The sequence below is a fragment of the Silene latifolia genome, chromosome 11 (genome assembly GCF_048544455.1).
Source record: "Silene latifolia isolate original U9 population chromosome 11, ASM4854445v1, whole genome shotgun sequence".
NCBI classification, from domain to species: domain Eukaryota; kingdom Viridiplantae; phylum Streptophyta; class Magnoliopsida; order Caryophyllales; family Caryophyllaceae; genus Silene; species Silene latifolia.
In genome coordinates this window covers 143865389-143881538 of record NC_133536.1, presented here as the reverse complement: position 1 = coordinate 143881538, position 16150 = coordinate 143865389, and the positions used below count along the sequence as shown (strand labels likewise).

The following is a 16150-nucleotide window of genomic DNA, read 5'->3' as shown; positions in this document are numbered from 1 at the left end:
TGGGAATTAATATCATGTTAAGTTATGAATGAGTTTTGCGGTAATGGAGGAAAGGAACTCGACGATCTAGTGTCAGGATGGGTAATAATTGTGGATCATGAGTTATTAGTATGGAGATAAGTGCATGTATAGAGGGTTATGTCATTTTGGCGGTAATAGGGAACAATTGGAGTATTGGTTATGCTAAGGATCTTGTGGCATAGGTTAGGTGATGTGCCGAAGGAATTGAGGTATGAGAACTGTGTAAGTAAGAGAGCCTTGGAAATATGAATGGTTATAGGTGTTGAGGTCATAGGCGGTTATCTTTGACATGTCGTGGTGATGAAGATAATGAGAGAATATACTACGGATCTAGTATTAGTGAGTTACAAGGACGTAACATTTATCTTAAGAGGAGTAGGATGCGATAAAAGAGAGTTTGATGGTTGTGCATGTTGTAGTATAATTGGAAGTAGAGTGTTTGGTGTAGCATAAAGGATGGATCTTTGTTGTGATTGATTTTATTAAAGGTCATGGTCGTGCTTGTAGTAGTGTGATGTCTAGGAGTGTGAGAAGACTTCGATAATGTTGACAGTTGGGTGAGGATGCTTATGAATTCGATAGAATGTAACATTCCGTTTGATGTTTATGAGTGCCTTGATATGGGATTTTCTAGTGGATGATATATAGTGAGAGGAAGCAAGCGACATTGGTAGATGGCATTTCGAAGTGTATTGAGTTAGTGTCGACAGACTATAATGTAGTTGATACCATATCGCTAGCCGTGTTGTGGAGGTAGGCATAGTTGGTGGAGTTGGTGTTAAGAGTTCATGTTTTATAAGTTGGGGTTTTGTTTTGAGATCTTAGTTGCGTTGTTGTGTCTTGATCGAGTTAGTATATTTGTTTTGAGTATGGGTTGAACTTCGGGGACGAAGTTCTTTTTAAGGAGGGAAGACTGTAATACTACGGTTTTCTGTGTCTTTGGGTAATCTATCGAGTGGGGCTTACTCTGTCGAGTAAGTAAGTTGTTTTACGAAACAGTGTTCTGTATGATGGGTACTCGATCGAGTAAGTGTGTCACTCGATCGAGTAAGGGTCACTCGATCGAGTAAGTGACTTACTCGATCGAGTAAGCGCGTATTACGAGTTATTTTAGCCGGGTTTTGTTAATAACGCGAGATTAATATAAAAGGCTTCCGTCATTATTCTTAATCATTTTTACTTCTTAAAACCTTTCAAGAGAAGAGAAAAGAGTTACGTAGTTCGCATTCGTCACGTTATTAACAAATCCCAAAGGCTAAGATGGTCGGATCGCCGTGTTCTTTACGCCGTTGAGTTCATCGTGTCGAGGGTAAGATCCTTGTATAGTTTTTATGTCATTTTATTGAGTTTGGTTAAAACCCTAATTGGGTAGATTTGGGGGTTTTGGGTGTATTGTATGGATTGGGTGATAATTATATGAATATCTGTTATAGGAGGAGGATTCGTAGAGGGACACTGTTGTTTAGCTGCTGTGAAAGTCTTGTGGCTGCTATTCCAGGTAGGGCTTCCCTACTCAATATTGTTTACATGGCATTGTTGATTGTTGGTGATTGTTTTATTGTTGTTGATTGATTATTATAAAGGAATTGGTATTTGGTGATTGTGATTGTATAAGGTGATTGTTGTATAACTGTCTGTGGTTCTCGGAATGCGTCCCTGACTGAGTGGAGTCACTTGCGGGAGTGGCTTCACGCCCTTGATTCGCCCTCTGTGGAACCCGTCACAGAGGGGATGTGCACATTAAGGAACATGGGTTTATCGCTCGGATGAGATGAGCGGGGCTTAGGTGGGAACGGATGCGGCCCCCACTTGCGGTGTGGAATACTTGTTGCGATGAGTATTCTGGCAGGACTAAACACTTTAGTGTGTAGTCAGGTGTGTGGTGATGTGACGGAGTTGGTGGATTGGTTTTGTTTGTAATGTTGTTTTATTGCAGATGTTTGTTTTGTGTAATCAGTATTGACCCCGTTTAAATGTTTTAAAAACCGTGGTGATCCATTCGGGGGTGGTGAGCAGTTGTCTAGCAGGTATACTATGGATGCGTGCCGGATTAGCTGGGGATGAGTTGCCACGAGTCTGATAGTAGTATTCCGCTGTGTTGTCTTTATACTTTTTTTACTTCAGCCGTAGTTTGGTTGTAGAACAGTTGTACTTTACCCTACAATTGGTTTTGTTATGTAATCACTTAAACTTATTTATTAAAGTACGTTCTTTAATGGTCTATTTGATATACATTGCCTCGGGTAACCGAGATGGTAGGATTTTCATGATTTAATTGGTCCTGGTAAGGCACTTGGAGTATGGGGGTGTGACAGGAGTTGTGTGCTAAACTATAACAAGAAAATGTAAACAATCAAAGAACAAGGCAAGTAAATAGAAATGGAAGGGTAAATAAATGATTAACAATACTAGGGTGTCATGGGATCATAGGGGAATCATGGTGAAATAGCATAAATAAATCATATAGATGCAAGCAATTATTATTGTTGGAATCAATTTAGTGTACCTCTTATAATTTTTAGGGGAAGCTTAGGTCTCGGAGCCGGGTCGGTCAAGACTTTACAACACCTACAAGTCGACTTGGTTTTTCCTACTCATGGTGGGATAACAAAAATGAGTCCTAGGAAGGTTTGGGTGCCGGAGCCGAGTCGGTCAAGACATTACAACACCTACAATCGACTTAATTCTTCCTAATCAACTATATGCATGGTCTAACAAGCCTTAAGTTGGTTTATATCTTACAAGTCTTGTTGAAAGGATAAGAGAAACATGCTAGGTTTTCAATCAAGCATTTCATCAAACACGACATGTGCATAAGTTGGAAAACAATAAGCAAGCATTCATATGAACTCATTAAGCATAAATCTTCCCCATGATTAACTCCCCTAATCCACCACTAATCCCTAGCTAGGAAACTACTCACTACTCATCTTGATTATTATGCTAGCAATGGTGTCGAACGTCACAACACAAGTGAACATGATGATTAAGCAAAATAATAAGCAAGAGATCAACAAGTAAATAAAAGGGGATTAAGAATGTATCCAACTTGGAGAGTAAAGATGAACATAAATAAAGAAGAATCCTTGAATAAAGATGGAGACTTGTCACATAGTCTTCAAATATATACCCAAGAGATCCAAATGTAAACAACTTGAATTGAACAAAGAAAATGGAGGAACAATGGAAGAAACTCTTTGATTAATGGTGGAGAGTTGTCAAATCCCCAATACAAACCCAAGAATTCTTCAAGTACCAAGCTAAATCTAAGATTGTAGGAGAAATTATTGAGGAAAGATTAAAGTGCAATTTTGTGGAATGATTAAAGACTAGTCTACTCTAATCTACTCCTAATCTAATCTAAGGGAACTTAATCCCAACTTAGAGGACTTGATCTTCTCTAAATACAAGAGGGGTATATATAGTAGTACAAGGATTAGGTTAACTAAGAGTTTAAATGACGATTATATCCTTAAGATGAAGATTAGTGCCTTACAAGTCCTTAAGAAGCCCCACGACTCCCCATTGCGAAGACTCTTCCTGCCCAACAATCCGGGCGACCTCTGCTCAGGTCGGGCGTCCCGTCCCCAACCGGACATCTATTGGAGTGATTCAAAAGCGTAGAACACTTGATTTTTCGACACCGTTTCATCTAGCATATTTTCAGAGCCAAATATGCAAGTCTTGGTTTGGTTCCAAGAAATTTTCTCTTGTAATAGCTTCATTCCAATCCGTGGGGATCCTTCGTGGGTCGTGGGAATTGTCCTTCATTACCCAAAAACTTGATTATTGAACTACGGCCTTTTGCCTTGGTCCTCTCTTTGATGCTTGGTCGTTGGATGTTATCAATTTAGCTCCGTTTCATTCCGTTTGGGCAAGGTAAGTGCTCCTCTTCTAAAAAGGACACCAAACCTCATAGAATATGTATAATAAGAGGCTAAAGACAAGAAACGACCCTAATATACACTAAAAAGCATAGGAGTTAGACTAGTTAGGGGACTAAATGTGCGTAAATAGGAGTCACATCACAAATCAAGACTAGGGTTGTCAGATTTATGAGATCGTCATACCTTTGTGATCGTCATCTTGTGGGTAATATTTCTATATTGTTTTTATGTCTAATAGTTAATGGTGATTAAACCCTAATTGGGTGATTTGGGGGGTTTTTGGGAGTATTATGTGGTAGGTCATAATTATGTGATTATTGTTTATAGGAGGCGATTTCGTAGAGGAGCCTTTTTGATCCGTTGCATTGATTGTTTGTGATTCCTTCTTAGGTAGGGTTTCCCTACTCAGTTGGCTGTGTAAATAAGTATAAGGTGACATGATTCTTTTGTTGGCATGATTACTGTTATCGTTAATTGAAATTGGCATGTTGATATTGGTATTGTGGTTTTGGTTGTATTTTTCTGTGGTTCACAAGGTGCGCCCTCGGCAGAGTGGAGTCACTTGTGGGAGTGGCTTTACGCCCTTGTTCCGCCCCTTGTTATTCCCGTCACAAGGGGGATGTGCACATTAATGGTCATAGGTTATTCGCTCTACGGTTTTGAGCGGGGCTTAGGTGGCAAGGCTGCGGTCCCTACTGGCGGTGTGGAATATCTATTGCGATGAGTATTCTGGAAGGGCTTCACACTTTAGTATGTAGTCAGGTGATTGGTGATGAACTGGTGTTTTGAGGAATGTGTTTGGATTGATTGGATGCGTATTGTTTATTTCTTATCTTGATTATTAAGTTGACTAACCCCGTTTAAATGTTTTGAAAACTATGGTGATCCATTTGGGGGATTAGCAAGTGTGCATTTGGATAGCTCGCGGGATCTAGATGGGATGGAGTCATCACTCGTTTTGGAGTCTTTACTCTTCCGCTGGAACAGTTGTTTTAGTTTTGGTTTTGGTTTGACAGTCGTATAGTGTTAAACAGTTGAACTTTAAATGATGTTCGTTTATGGTCACTTGTGATATACTCAGGGGCGGATTCAGGTAGTGGGCTACCTGGGCTCAAGCCCAACCAGTTTCTGAAAATAAAATATATACTAATGCTTCCAATATGATACATAACAATTTGATTGGTCTGGTGGTTATTGCTGTATTGTACTCCGTAGTAGTTTGTAGTTCTGCGCCTTGCCAGGTTCAAACCTTCACAGTGACATTTTTTTCATTTTCTAATTTTTATCTTCATTTACACCAACTTTGTCCCATGTTTTTCTCTTTCGTTATTTTTAAATTATTATTTTCTTCTTTCAATTTTCTTAAATATAGAATTGTGTATATATTTCGGTCCAAATCAAAGCTTCTTTTAATTTCCTACGTTCTAGTTAATAGTTATTTATTTGACTTTTTTTGTGATGAATATTTCAAACATAGATAAATATTGATTAGGATGAAAAGAGTATTAGATTAATTTTCAAAAGTGATTATTGATGAGTAAGTCTGTAAGAGTCCGTCTCACATTAAATAAGTGAGTATTTACTAATTACAACATTTATACTTTTTGACGAAGAATTGAGGTTGGTCATTATTTCAAGTCGATGGTTAATTACTCTAGTGAAATTCATGTTTATGGTTGACTAGTAGTGGATATGTTAATCAGTATGCCTTATTTAAATTGATTGTAAGTACCGTCTTAACTTAAACCGATCTTGAAAATGAAATTGTGCGTGTCAATAAGTTTTCTCGAAACTAGCGTGTCCTTTGCAAGGTGATCATAGATGAACGTTACGTACTAATAGGGTAACTATAGGGATCAAATAAAAAGTTTTGAGCGAAGATGTAGAGCACATTTAGGCTCATTAGTCCCTTCACTGCCTTAGTCCCTTGTAAAATTTTCGGCATAATGAAAAGAATGGGTCATAATGTTTATCTGACCTTTTAATTTCCATAAGTTCAAATTAGCCCAACCAAGTTTTATTTCCTGGATCCGCCCCTGGATATACTTTACCTCGGGCAACCGAGATGGTAGAATTCCCATGTGCTAGGGTGGTCTTGGTAAGACACTTTGGTGTGTGGGGGTGTTACATCGCACGCCAACTTAGAGGCGACACTAATCAATTTTCGATTTTAAATAAAAGAAAATAAACCCTTAATATAAATTAGAGTGATTTATTTTAAAGGATAGATGATTTTGTTTCTAGTTATGAAAAAAGAAATTTAAAAGGGAGGATGTTTAAGAGAGAGAAAAATAAACAATAATATGAATAATTTTTATTATGCATGGAACATGAACTCTAAACATTTTGATGGATGTTAAGTCTACCCTATGAAATAACATGTGACTTTTGCAAGATTTATTTGCTTGTCTTTTACGTATATGATTTACAATTCTGTACAATTGCTCTTTTTTCTTACATTATTAGCGTTTTTTTGTAATTTTATTTGAAGCTTAATATCTATTATAGGCTATCTTTGAATGATGATTTAAATTCATTCTCCATTCTTTTTACTTATCAGATCACTTTGATTAATATTTAAATAGAACCAAATAGCGAGGAAATGCACTCCAGGGATTTGATGGAGGTTTTAATTTGTCGTCTTAGGACTTACGAATTTGTTAGCTTGCCACCTCTTTTGTTTGTATCAAAAGGTAACCACTTTTTTGCTTTCAAAAACATATTCACACATGACTTTGTACTTTGTCATTTAGTTATCTTTCATAAAACATTTTAGAGGAAATAGGGTAAATTCTAAAGTACAAAAGACCTTTATACCTATGATATCACGTATAAAGTATGGTAGTCGTGAGAAATAAGGATGATAATTAGCAGGGTATGGCCAGGGTCCTATTGAACACGTACCCAGCCTGTCTTTTTCCATGTCGTGGTCATACCGACTTGTACCCGTCTGTGTTTGAAATTTTCATAAATGTAGCCATACCCGATAGGTACGGGCTGGGTATGGGTAACTGTAATACCCCTCATATTTTAAGGTTATAGGATCCTTAGTGTATGTCTAAGTACATGGTAGATTATGAAAGACTAATACGGAACTTGAACAAATGTGTCAAACTTGGAAATATGATGTCTTGTTTTAGTGGCATTTTCAAACGGTCATATCTAGAGTTCTAGAACTCCGATGATGGTAATTCAAATTAGAGGTGAAAGCTTATCGTCTTAGCTTTCCAACGCATGGTCACAAGCTTAATTCCGATAGGTAATGAAAAAATGACAGCTGTTTAAAATTCGGTGCGCAAAGTCGAACTCGGTGAGAAGGACACACGCTAATTAGTTTCCTAATTCCGCACTTTCCTAGAATATTAATATTAATATTAATATTATTACTATTACTATTACTATTACTATTACTAGTACTAGTACTAGTACTAGTACTAGTACTAGTACTATTACTAGTACTATTACTAGTACTATTATTATTGTTATTATTATTATTATTATTATTATTATTATTATTATTGTAGGCACGTAAAATTTGTATAAGTGCCACGTCGAATGTCAAAGTCGAAACGTTGACCCATCAAATACTTGGTAAAATTTATATAATTAATTAGGATGAAATATAATTAAAATAGTTCATTTTGATTATTGAAGTCCAAGTCCGATTCATTAAAATGGTAAAACCCGACAAAATGGGTCAAATCCACCTAAACGTGTTCCGGACACTAAAATGGACCGAAATGACTACCAAGTTCAAGCCCACCAAAGCTTAGGTTTTAAGAGGCTCTTTTCCTCGTCATTTTACAAGGATGGAAACAAAATAGAGGAGAAAGGTGAAGACTAAAGAATTCATTCTATCTACAAATCAAATCCTTCTAAGTTCTATGAAGAAAGAAGATTAAAGTATCGTCTCCAAGGATCGACCTCGAAGCACTTCAAATCTCGTGCCATCATCGCCGTCACCAAGGAGTCAAATCATCAAAGGAGAGCAAGTCCAACGACCCTCCATCAAATCAAATCGTCTACGGAGATCAAGTCAAGCGACCCTCCTCCATCAAATCGTTCATCTCTTCAAATCTCGACGTTAAGCACTCGAAATCGTGCAGTCAGAGGTGAAGAAGACAATATCTCGTCAAAGGAGAATTAAAGTCATCGCGACCCTCCTTAAAACATCGTCATTCAAGTTTAGTGGAGATCGAATCAGCGGATTAAATTTGAGATTGTACCCAAAACATTTAAATCTAATAAAATTATTTTGTTACCATTTTTGTGTTTGTTAATTATTTTCAAATTTTCACAAATTTGTGTATACAAATTTGGCACGCTCGGTGGGACCATCTCTACCGTACATCTCTTTCTCCACATCAAAGTCGTTAAACTCATCTCAATGGCTTCAGTAAAGAATTCTGCCAAAAAGTTGATAGACACTCCATATACGATTCAGATGTCGAAAGATCCATCACCCTTGGTGACAACTTCGGCGATCTACTCACCGATACGAACACAAGAAGTGTTGAAGTGCCCTCGGCGACTCGAACCGACACCGTTGCTTCTGTGATAGTGATTGGAGCGTTATCTTTTGATGAAGAACTGGCGAAAATAAAGACTATCGTCAAACAACTCCAGAAAGAACGTCAAGAGAAAGATGCTCAAATTGCCACTCTCAAAAAAAAGTTGGAGAAGCGACTGATCGATGAAAACTCCGACAATTCAAAGGTAAGCGATGAGAGTGAAAAATCGAAGCATGATGACGACTCCGTGTATGATGATGATAGCAATCCAAATATTAACTCTCTTTCCGCCCAACAAATCCAAGAGGTGATCGAACGACTCGTCAAAGAAAAGTTCAGCGGAAGTCCAAAAGACAATCACCTCTACATGAAACCATATACTAGGAGGGTTGATAGATTGAAGATGCCTCTCGGATATAAGCCGCCAAAGTTTCAGCAATTCGACGGAAAAGGCGACCCAAAACAGCATGTTGCCCACTTTGTCGAAACATGTAACAATGCAGGCACCGATGGTGATCTTCTGGTGAAGCAATTCGTCCGCAGCCTCAAAGGAAAGGCGTTCGACTGGTACACCGATTTGGCCCACCAATCCATCGACAGTTGGAAGCAAATGGAAGAAGAGTATTTAAACCGCTTCTACTGCACCCGTCGAGTTATTAGCATGGTTGAACTAACTAACGCCAAGAAAGAGGAAGAAGAGTCCGTCATTTACTTCATAAACCGCTGGCGAGCACTAAGCTTACAATGCAAGGATCGTCTCTCGGAATTTTCAGCATTGGAGATGTGCATCCAAGGTATGAATTTGGACTTGGTTTATATTCTTCAAGGAAATAAACCAAGGACATTTCAAGAATTGGCGACTCGAGCTCATGACATGGAGATCACAATAACAAGTCATGAGAGGTATCTCTTCCGCCAATAGAAGCAAACAAAATGGAGGATTCAAGAGAATTGTTACTTCGATGAATCGCGCAATCGTGGTTGTTCCTCCAAACAAAATAAATGGGGGCAAATAAGCGGCTTACTCCGTGAAACTCCAAAAAAAAAAAGCTCCTAAGCACGAGCCTAAACTACACATAAAAAAAAAAAGCCATTTCAAACAGTAACCTCAAAAAAAAATACATGAACTACGTTGGCTTGATCTCGTGAAATGATTTTTCATTTTTACGAGTACGTAAGCAGCTTGAGTCTTACTCGAGTCCAGCCAGACCTAAAAAGAAAAATAAAAGTTCGTATCTTGGGGGAATTGTTTAGACGTCAATTACCAAATTGTCATTGATTCCTTCCTGATATGCAATTTCGAAGGCTCGGAGAAAGCTTCAAGCACCAAGAGTCTTCAAAGAGTCAATACGACGCAAATTTAGAGAAAGCTCAAAAGCCATAAGTTTTCGTCAAAACGATTTAAAGATAGGCGATGTCGTAGAGAAAGCTTCTAAGCACTAAGGGTATTCCGTCAACTCAAATGATGAGAAAAATGGAGAAAGCTAGCAAGCACCATAAATTTCATCGGATAATTAAAGATCGAGACATGCAAATTCGGGTAAAGCTTCTAAGTACCGAGATTTATCGTAAAGTCAAATGATGAAGGTTGGAGAAAGCTCTCAAGCACCAAGGCTTCATCGTTAACTCATCAAACTTGTCACAAGTTGGATGCGGAGAAAGCTTCTAAGCTTCGTCTCTATTTTTCTTCAAAAAAAAAAAAAAAAAAAGTGAAATCTCCCAAAATTTAATTCCTGAAAAAAAAAATGTAACACCCCGTATTTTATTAAGTTGGATAAAATTCTTTTAATTGCTATTTTGAATTTAATTACATCATTTAACGATTTATATATATATGCTTAGCTAATTAATTAATTTCATCATAATTCGATACGTTAATTTTAATAATCATTAATAAGTTTATTTAAAATTAGTCCGAGTTTATTTATTTAATAATTTCCGTTTCTTTACGAGTTCTTATGAAAGTTGTTTTAAGTAAACCCGAGATGGATTTTGGGAACAAAACCGTCCAATTAGCTATTTTGAACTTATTTCACTAAATTAGCAATTTTTATTAATATCCGTTAGTTTCGTAAAAATCGCTAATAATTCCGATTCAAGCTGATATCGTATTATTTCCGTTAACTAGCTGAGTTTATTTTATTTTCACTCATTAAATTTATTTATTATTAATTCCGTTTTATTACTGAAACTTTTACTAAAAACCGATTTTTATTAACTCGAGACGGTTTTAAAAACGAACGAAATTACTTAACGATGAAGTAACGTACGTATAATATATAGCAGGCAAGCAAGCTCGTCATTTATTATTATTATTATTATTATTATTATTATTATTATTATTATTATTATTATCCCACGTCCCCACACCCCTTCATTTCTTTTCTTCCTTCCGCGGACGACAACAGCAACAACAATCAACAGTTCCTCCGTACACTATTTTCCGATCATTCAAACCCCAGATCCCGCCTCCATTCTCAACCAAATTCCGTAATTTTTGTACCATCCTCCTCCTTACTTCCTCCTTCATCTTTCAAGGTAATAAAGTCTTATTTTTGTGACGGTTTCGTTTTTTCGCCGTCTTATAAAAGTTTCGATTTTTGCCTCAATCCTTTCTTTTTCTTGCTCCTTGATAAAGGTTTCGAAGACCCGGTGGGAGACTCAAGCTTTAGGGACTGTTTTACTCCCAGCTGTGAAGGGTGATTGTGGGTAAATTAACACTTTCTTTTAATGGTTGATTGTTGCATGTGAATACTTGCTGTTAATTTTACTTGCTCATATTTATTACATATGGAATAATCTGTTTGAATTGGATGTTTACATGTTAATTTTGTGTGTTATTCGTTGAATCGGAAAATTTATTATGGGCTGGAGTAAGGATGGACCGAGAGGTATAGTATCGTAAAGGAGATGGTATTTAAATTTTCTGGAATAATTTCCTAATAATATAATTAGTTAGGGAATATATTAATAACTTTAGTAAGTTTTCATTACTATCTTTACACTTAGCTTATATTGTTGATTAAATGAGGCGATTACATTAAAAATGGTCATATGGGTTTCAATTTTTACTAAGAGAGAAAAATTTAGTAATGTTTGGTACGGAGTATAAGTTTGGATTTCTAGTATTGTGTTTAAATTGTCGATTTCTTTGACTAAGACTCGTATGGTCATAATTTGGGGAAATTTTCATAATTGAATGTTCATGTGGTGTTGGTTTGAGACGGTTTTATACAAGTTTTATTTATCCATTTTGAGAAAAGTTGGTACTTTTGGATTCATGGTGAAGTGGGTGATTATGTTGGGTAATTTAATTGGTTGAATACTATCATTTTAATGCTTAAAATTTCGTCTTAAGACGGTCACAAATGAGCTTCTTTAATAGTGAAAATGGGTTTTGTCGAGCAGTTTTAGCGGGCTGTTTTGACGGGTTTCTTTATGTTATTTTGAACCAACCTCTTTGCTAACGTCTCAAGTACATGTACATGTTGGGTTTGGGTCTTTTGTTTGGGTGGTATCCGTCGTGGTTTGGCCTAGGAAACCGTCCTAAGACGGCCGGGACGAGAGGGTGTAGCCTGGCCGTGGCTCGTCCGGGCAAAGCAATGACCTAGCGAGAGCTAGTCGTGTGGCTTTGGCCGTGGCCTGGCCGTGGCCTAGGCAGTGGCCTGGCCGTGGCCTGGCCGTGGCCTAGGCAGTGGCCTGGCCGTGGCCTAGGCAGTGGCCTAGGCAGTGGCCTGGCTAAGACGCTAGTTTGGTTTATTTAAAATATAATTAAATTAGTTTACGTCTCATATTTTATATAAAGATAATTCGTTAATATCGTCCTTTCACATAATTATTTTAGGTGGCTCATATGGGGTTGAAGATGAAGAGTAATTTTGGGGTTTTAGAAGCTTTCTCAAGTTTTTACTTGTCTCTTTGCTAGCGTAAGGTAACTATTCCGAGTTACTCGACGAATTAATGTCACATTAGTAGTTAATGTGTGCCTGTTGTTTGATAAGTGTTTAGGTGAATGAATAATGTTAGGATCGTTTACAAAATGAAATTGTAAATAATAGGCTCAAATGAATTTTATGGTGATAATTGTAATGTTTTGTTGATTGTGCCGAAAACTGAGCCTTAGTCCCTTTGACTGATGCGATGTCAGTTAATTGAGTGATTGGTCAGCCGCAATTTGACCCGCACCGCCGCAGGTGGGGTTGCGGGTAAAAATTCGGTTGAATGATTTAGATAATCGGCCTTTTACTTGTTTTAGGCCATTTATCAAGCTTTTGTTCACATGTATAGCTTATTGAATTTAATAGTGACTTGTATTGTAGAAATGGCCCTAGTTTCCCCTGAAGCCTTTAATATGGTTACTATTGTTAGAATTATAAATTAGTATTGAATACTTATTGAGGATTCTGTTGGGATTGTATGCTGTAAATAGACCTTATAAGCCTTTCACATGATAGAATGCTAGAATTTATATTGGTAAGTAGGACTTTTTGCCCTCTTAAGGTTAAGTGGGTGTCTTACTTGACTTGTGTGGTGAGTCTTGGGTGGTGTGGGCTAAAATATTTAAGCTGGGACTAGCTGTGACTAGGTCCTAGGTGAGTATTTCGGCCTTCATCATAGATAGGTCTTTATAGTCTCTGACGAGTATATGTTCACTGCTTGATAGCCTTTGTGTTCCTGACTAGTGGATGTTTATCCAAGTTGGGGCATGACCTCGTGTACTAATTTTGATAGTATGGGGTCGCCTTAAGTACTAGCCGACCCTTCGGTGGTGTCCTTAGGGTACTCACTTCACTTTGTTTTAAAAAAGTTGTGAGTCTTGGGTGCGGTGGTGTGTATCCGCATGTCTAGGTCTCTGCAGATTTTAGGCTAGGGTTGTGTTGTCTCTTGGCCATGTTTTCTTAATAGTAACCGCTGAGCCAAGATACCGGTTCGATTACCTTCCCTACCTCGTGGTATAGACTTGAGTTACAAAGTGACTATTGACGGGACTAAGAACTTATGCCTGTCTTTGTTATATTGCCCTTTCTTGTATGGTGATTCTATGAATCATAGAAGGTGAGATGCAAGCCGGCTATGGTTGATAGAGTTTGGATTCCTGGATGTTATGTGATTCACATGATAGTGTAGTATGAGTCGGTCTAGTTTTCACATGCTAGGACTATGTGTTGTTATATTGTTGTTCACATGATAAGCACGATTGTTTAGCATCTATATGCTAAGGCATTGTGTGATTCGTATTCATATTCTTATGTTTACATGTTATATTAATTATGACATTTCGTGGCTGGGAGAACTCGGAGTTACTCCCCACTGACTGTGGCTTTCGTATTTGTATAAAATGCGAATGACAGGTAGGTGATGCATATATGGGGTACATGGACGAGCTAGCGAGCAAAGTAACCTTGGGACCTAGACTGGTTTTATTTCATTGTGACCCTTAAACCCTTTTTGTGTCACATACATTTTAGGGATATATGTCTCCCTCTTTTTCTTTGGTTTGTATCACTTTATTCTCGCAGCTTTAGCATAGTTATGTAAATTAGTCTGTTAGCATTTGCAGGTGTTGGCATCCTCCTTCTGGAAATGTTTGTGAATGGTTTAGAAAAGTTTTAAAAATGACAGGTTTTAATTAGTTGAACCAATTACAAACATATCCTGTCAGTTTTTCTGTAGAATTACGTGTTTACTTTTCCGCAATAAATGAGGGTGTCACAGTTGGTATCAGAGCATATTTGCTCCCAACGCACGTTTGTGCACCCCAATAAATAACTTGACCTTAAAATAATAAACTTGAGAGATGGGTAGGATGGGTAGATTTAGGATCTTATGTTGTAGTCTCTTTGTGTTTGCTCTTTGTTAGGTACTAACATGTTTGTTGATTGTTATTTAATAATTATTGCGTTCTTAGATCAAGGACCGTGAGCTTGTCTATAGCTAATGAAGTTATTACCCTTATTATAAAAAAAAATTGAACTAAAGGTTTTGAAAATATTTTAATGTTTTTCACTGGTTTTAACGTCAATTAGTGTTAAAGCTTGTTATTGGAGACGTCTGATAATTAGTTTTATCATTTGTTGGTGTAAAAATGTACTTTTATGTCTTTGAATTGGAATATTGATGTTCTTGAGTGATCGCCAAGAGTATCTCCGTTCCATTGAAAGGACACTTATATTTTACGAAGATCAAGACTTGGTGCCTACTACCGAAGATTGAAGATTTGTTCAAGTATTGAAGAATGCTTCTACTTCCTTGAAGATGTTTCTCGTTATTTTTGTATCTCGCCTTATTCTTAATCTCTTGGTGCCTATCCTTCTTTTAAACTCTTTATTCTTCTTCCTAGGAAGTTACATTTGTATCCTCCCAACTTGTCCTTTCACCTTTGCTAATTCTCCCTTAACGCCTTTTAGATAGTTCTCTTTCTTTTGTGGGGTGTTAACCTTGGTTGGATAATTTGGCTTGTGGAGTTGTTTCTGGTTGACCTATAACCCCGGTTTTGAGAAGTTGTGATATTGGAAGGACTTAGGTTGAGAGTTGATACCTTAGGAGTAAACACGGAGTAAGGTTTACGATGTGATTTTGGAAAGAGATACCTTTAGGATGTTGATAGCCATACATAAATTGATATTACCTTATGACATTGTTGTTTGAGATTTGAGTATCTGACTTTTCCTTGTTGTCTAATTTCCCTTTCTCCTTGATCATGAGCGTTACCGTTCATACCTCCTTTCCTCGCTTCATCTTACTCCTCCTTTAAGTTTGACACTCGTATCTTGTGAAACTCTATCTTTGACATCCTTGTAATTTTGACTTCAATTTCTATCCTATGAAATTCATTATAGCTCTCTTGTTGCTTAAGTTTGAGCTCTCTTAACATACTTTGTTTCTATGCTATCTAAGTTACTTTCCTTTTTGTACAACTTCTAAACTTTCAAGCTACCAGTTTCGATTCATTCTTAAAAGTTTATGTCACTTCTGCAAACCTAACCTATTTTTGAAGACTTGAAAAATGAAAATTTGATTTAGTTCCCTATTCCTTCCTTTAATATAAACTCATTTATCGTAATTTTAATTACTAGACCCGAAATTTCTTTAAATTTTATCCAATTTCTATTAACCTTGATCTATTTATGACTTCTTTGTCAAAGTTTAATATTATATTTCCGGAATTTAACTCCCCTTTTAGTTTAAAGGTGAAACCTTTATTTCTACTTTGGCTTTTTACAAAAGAACATTTGAGAAGATTACCTTTCTCTTATTTTGATTTTAACGTTGATCGGATGTTAGAACTAGTTATTGAAAACGTTTGATAACTTGTTCTACGATTGTCGGCGAATAGTTTTTTTTTGTTTTAAATTTGTCTCTGACTTGGGAAGTTAGCGTTCTTGTGTGCACGACAAGAGCAATTCCGTTCCATGAATGAGACTTATATTTTTGAAAACTCTTCATTAATGTTTTTGAAGGTTTTTTTGATTTTTGATTTATACAAATGATTTGCCTTTTGACCTTATCTTTGATTTGGAATGTGATGTTCTTGAATACGTAACGAGAACACTTTCGTTCCCTTGATGAGAATCGGTTCATTCGGAAAATTTTATTTGAAACTTTTGAAAGAATTTTGATTCTTACGATAAATAACCTTTAAAATGTTTTGGTTACCGATTCCAATTTCAGTTTTATTTTCATAACCTTCCATTTATACTTTCAAGTTTCGAGGACGAAACTTTTTAAAAG

The 16150-nt window shown here is 36.8% G+C and overlaps 1 long non-coding RNA gene across 1 annotated transcript; it reads left to right on the top strand.

Annotated features, from left to right (window-relative positions):
- The first annotated feature begins 10792 nt into the window (after positions 1-10792).
- LOC141615111 (uncharacterized) lies at positions 10793-14070 on the top strand. The gene is made up of 4 exons (XR_012529631.1): positions 10793-10957; positions 11058-11128; positions 12264-12350; positions 13771-14070. It is a non-coding gene; the product is annotated as an uncharacterized LOC141615111 (long non-coding RNA).
- Positions 14071-16150: the final 2080 nt, after the last annotated feature.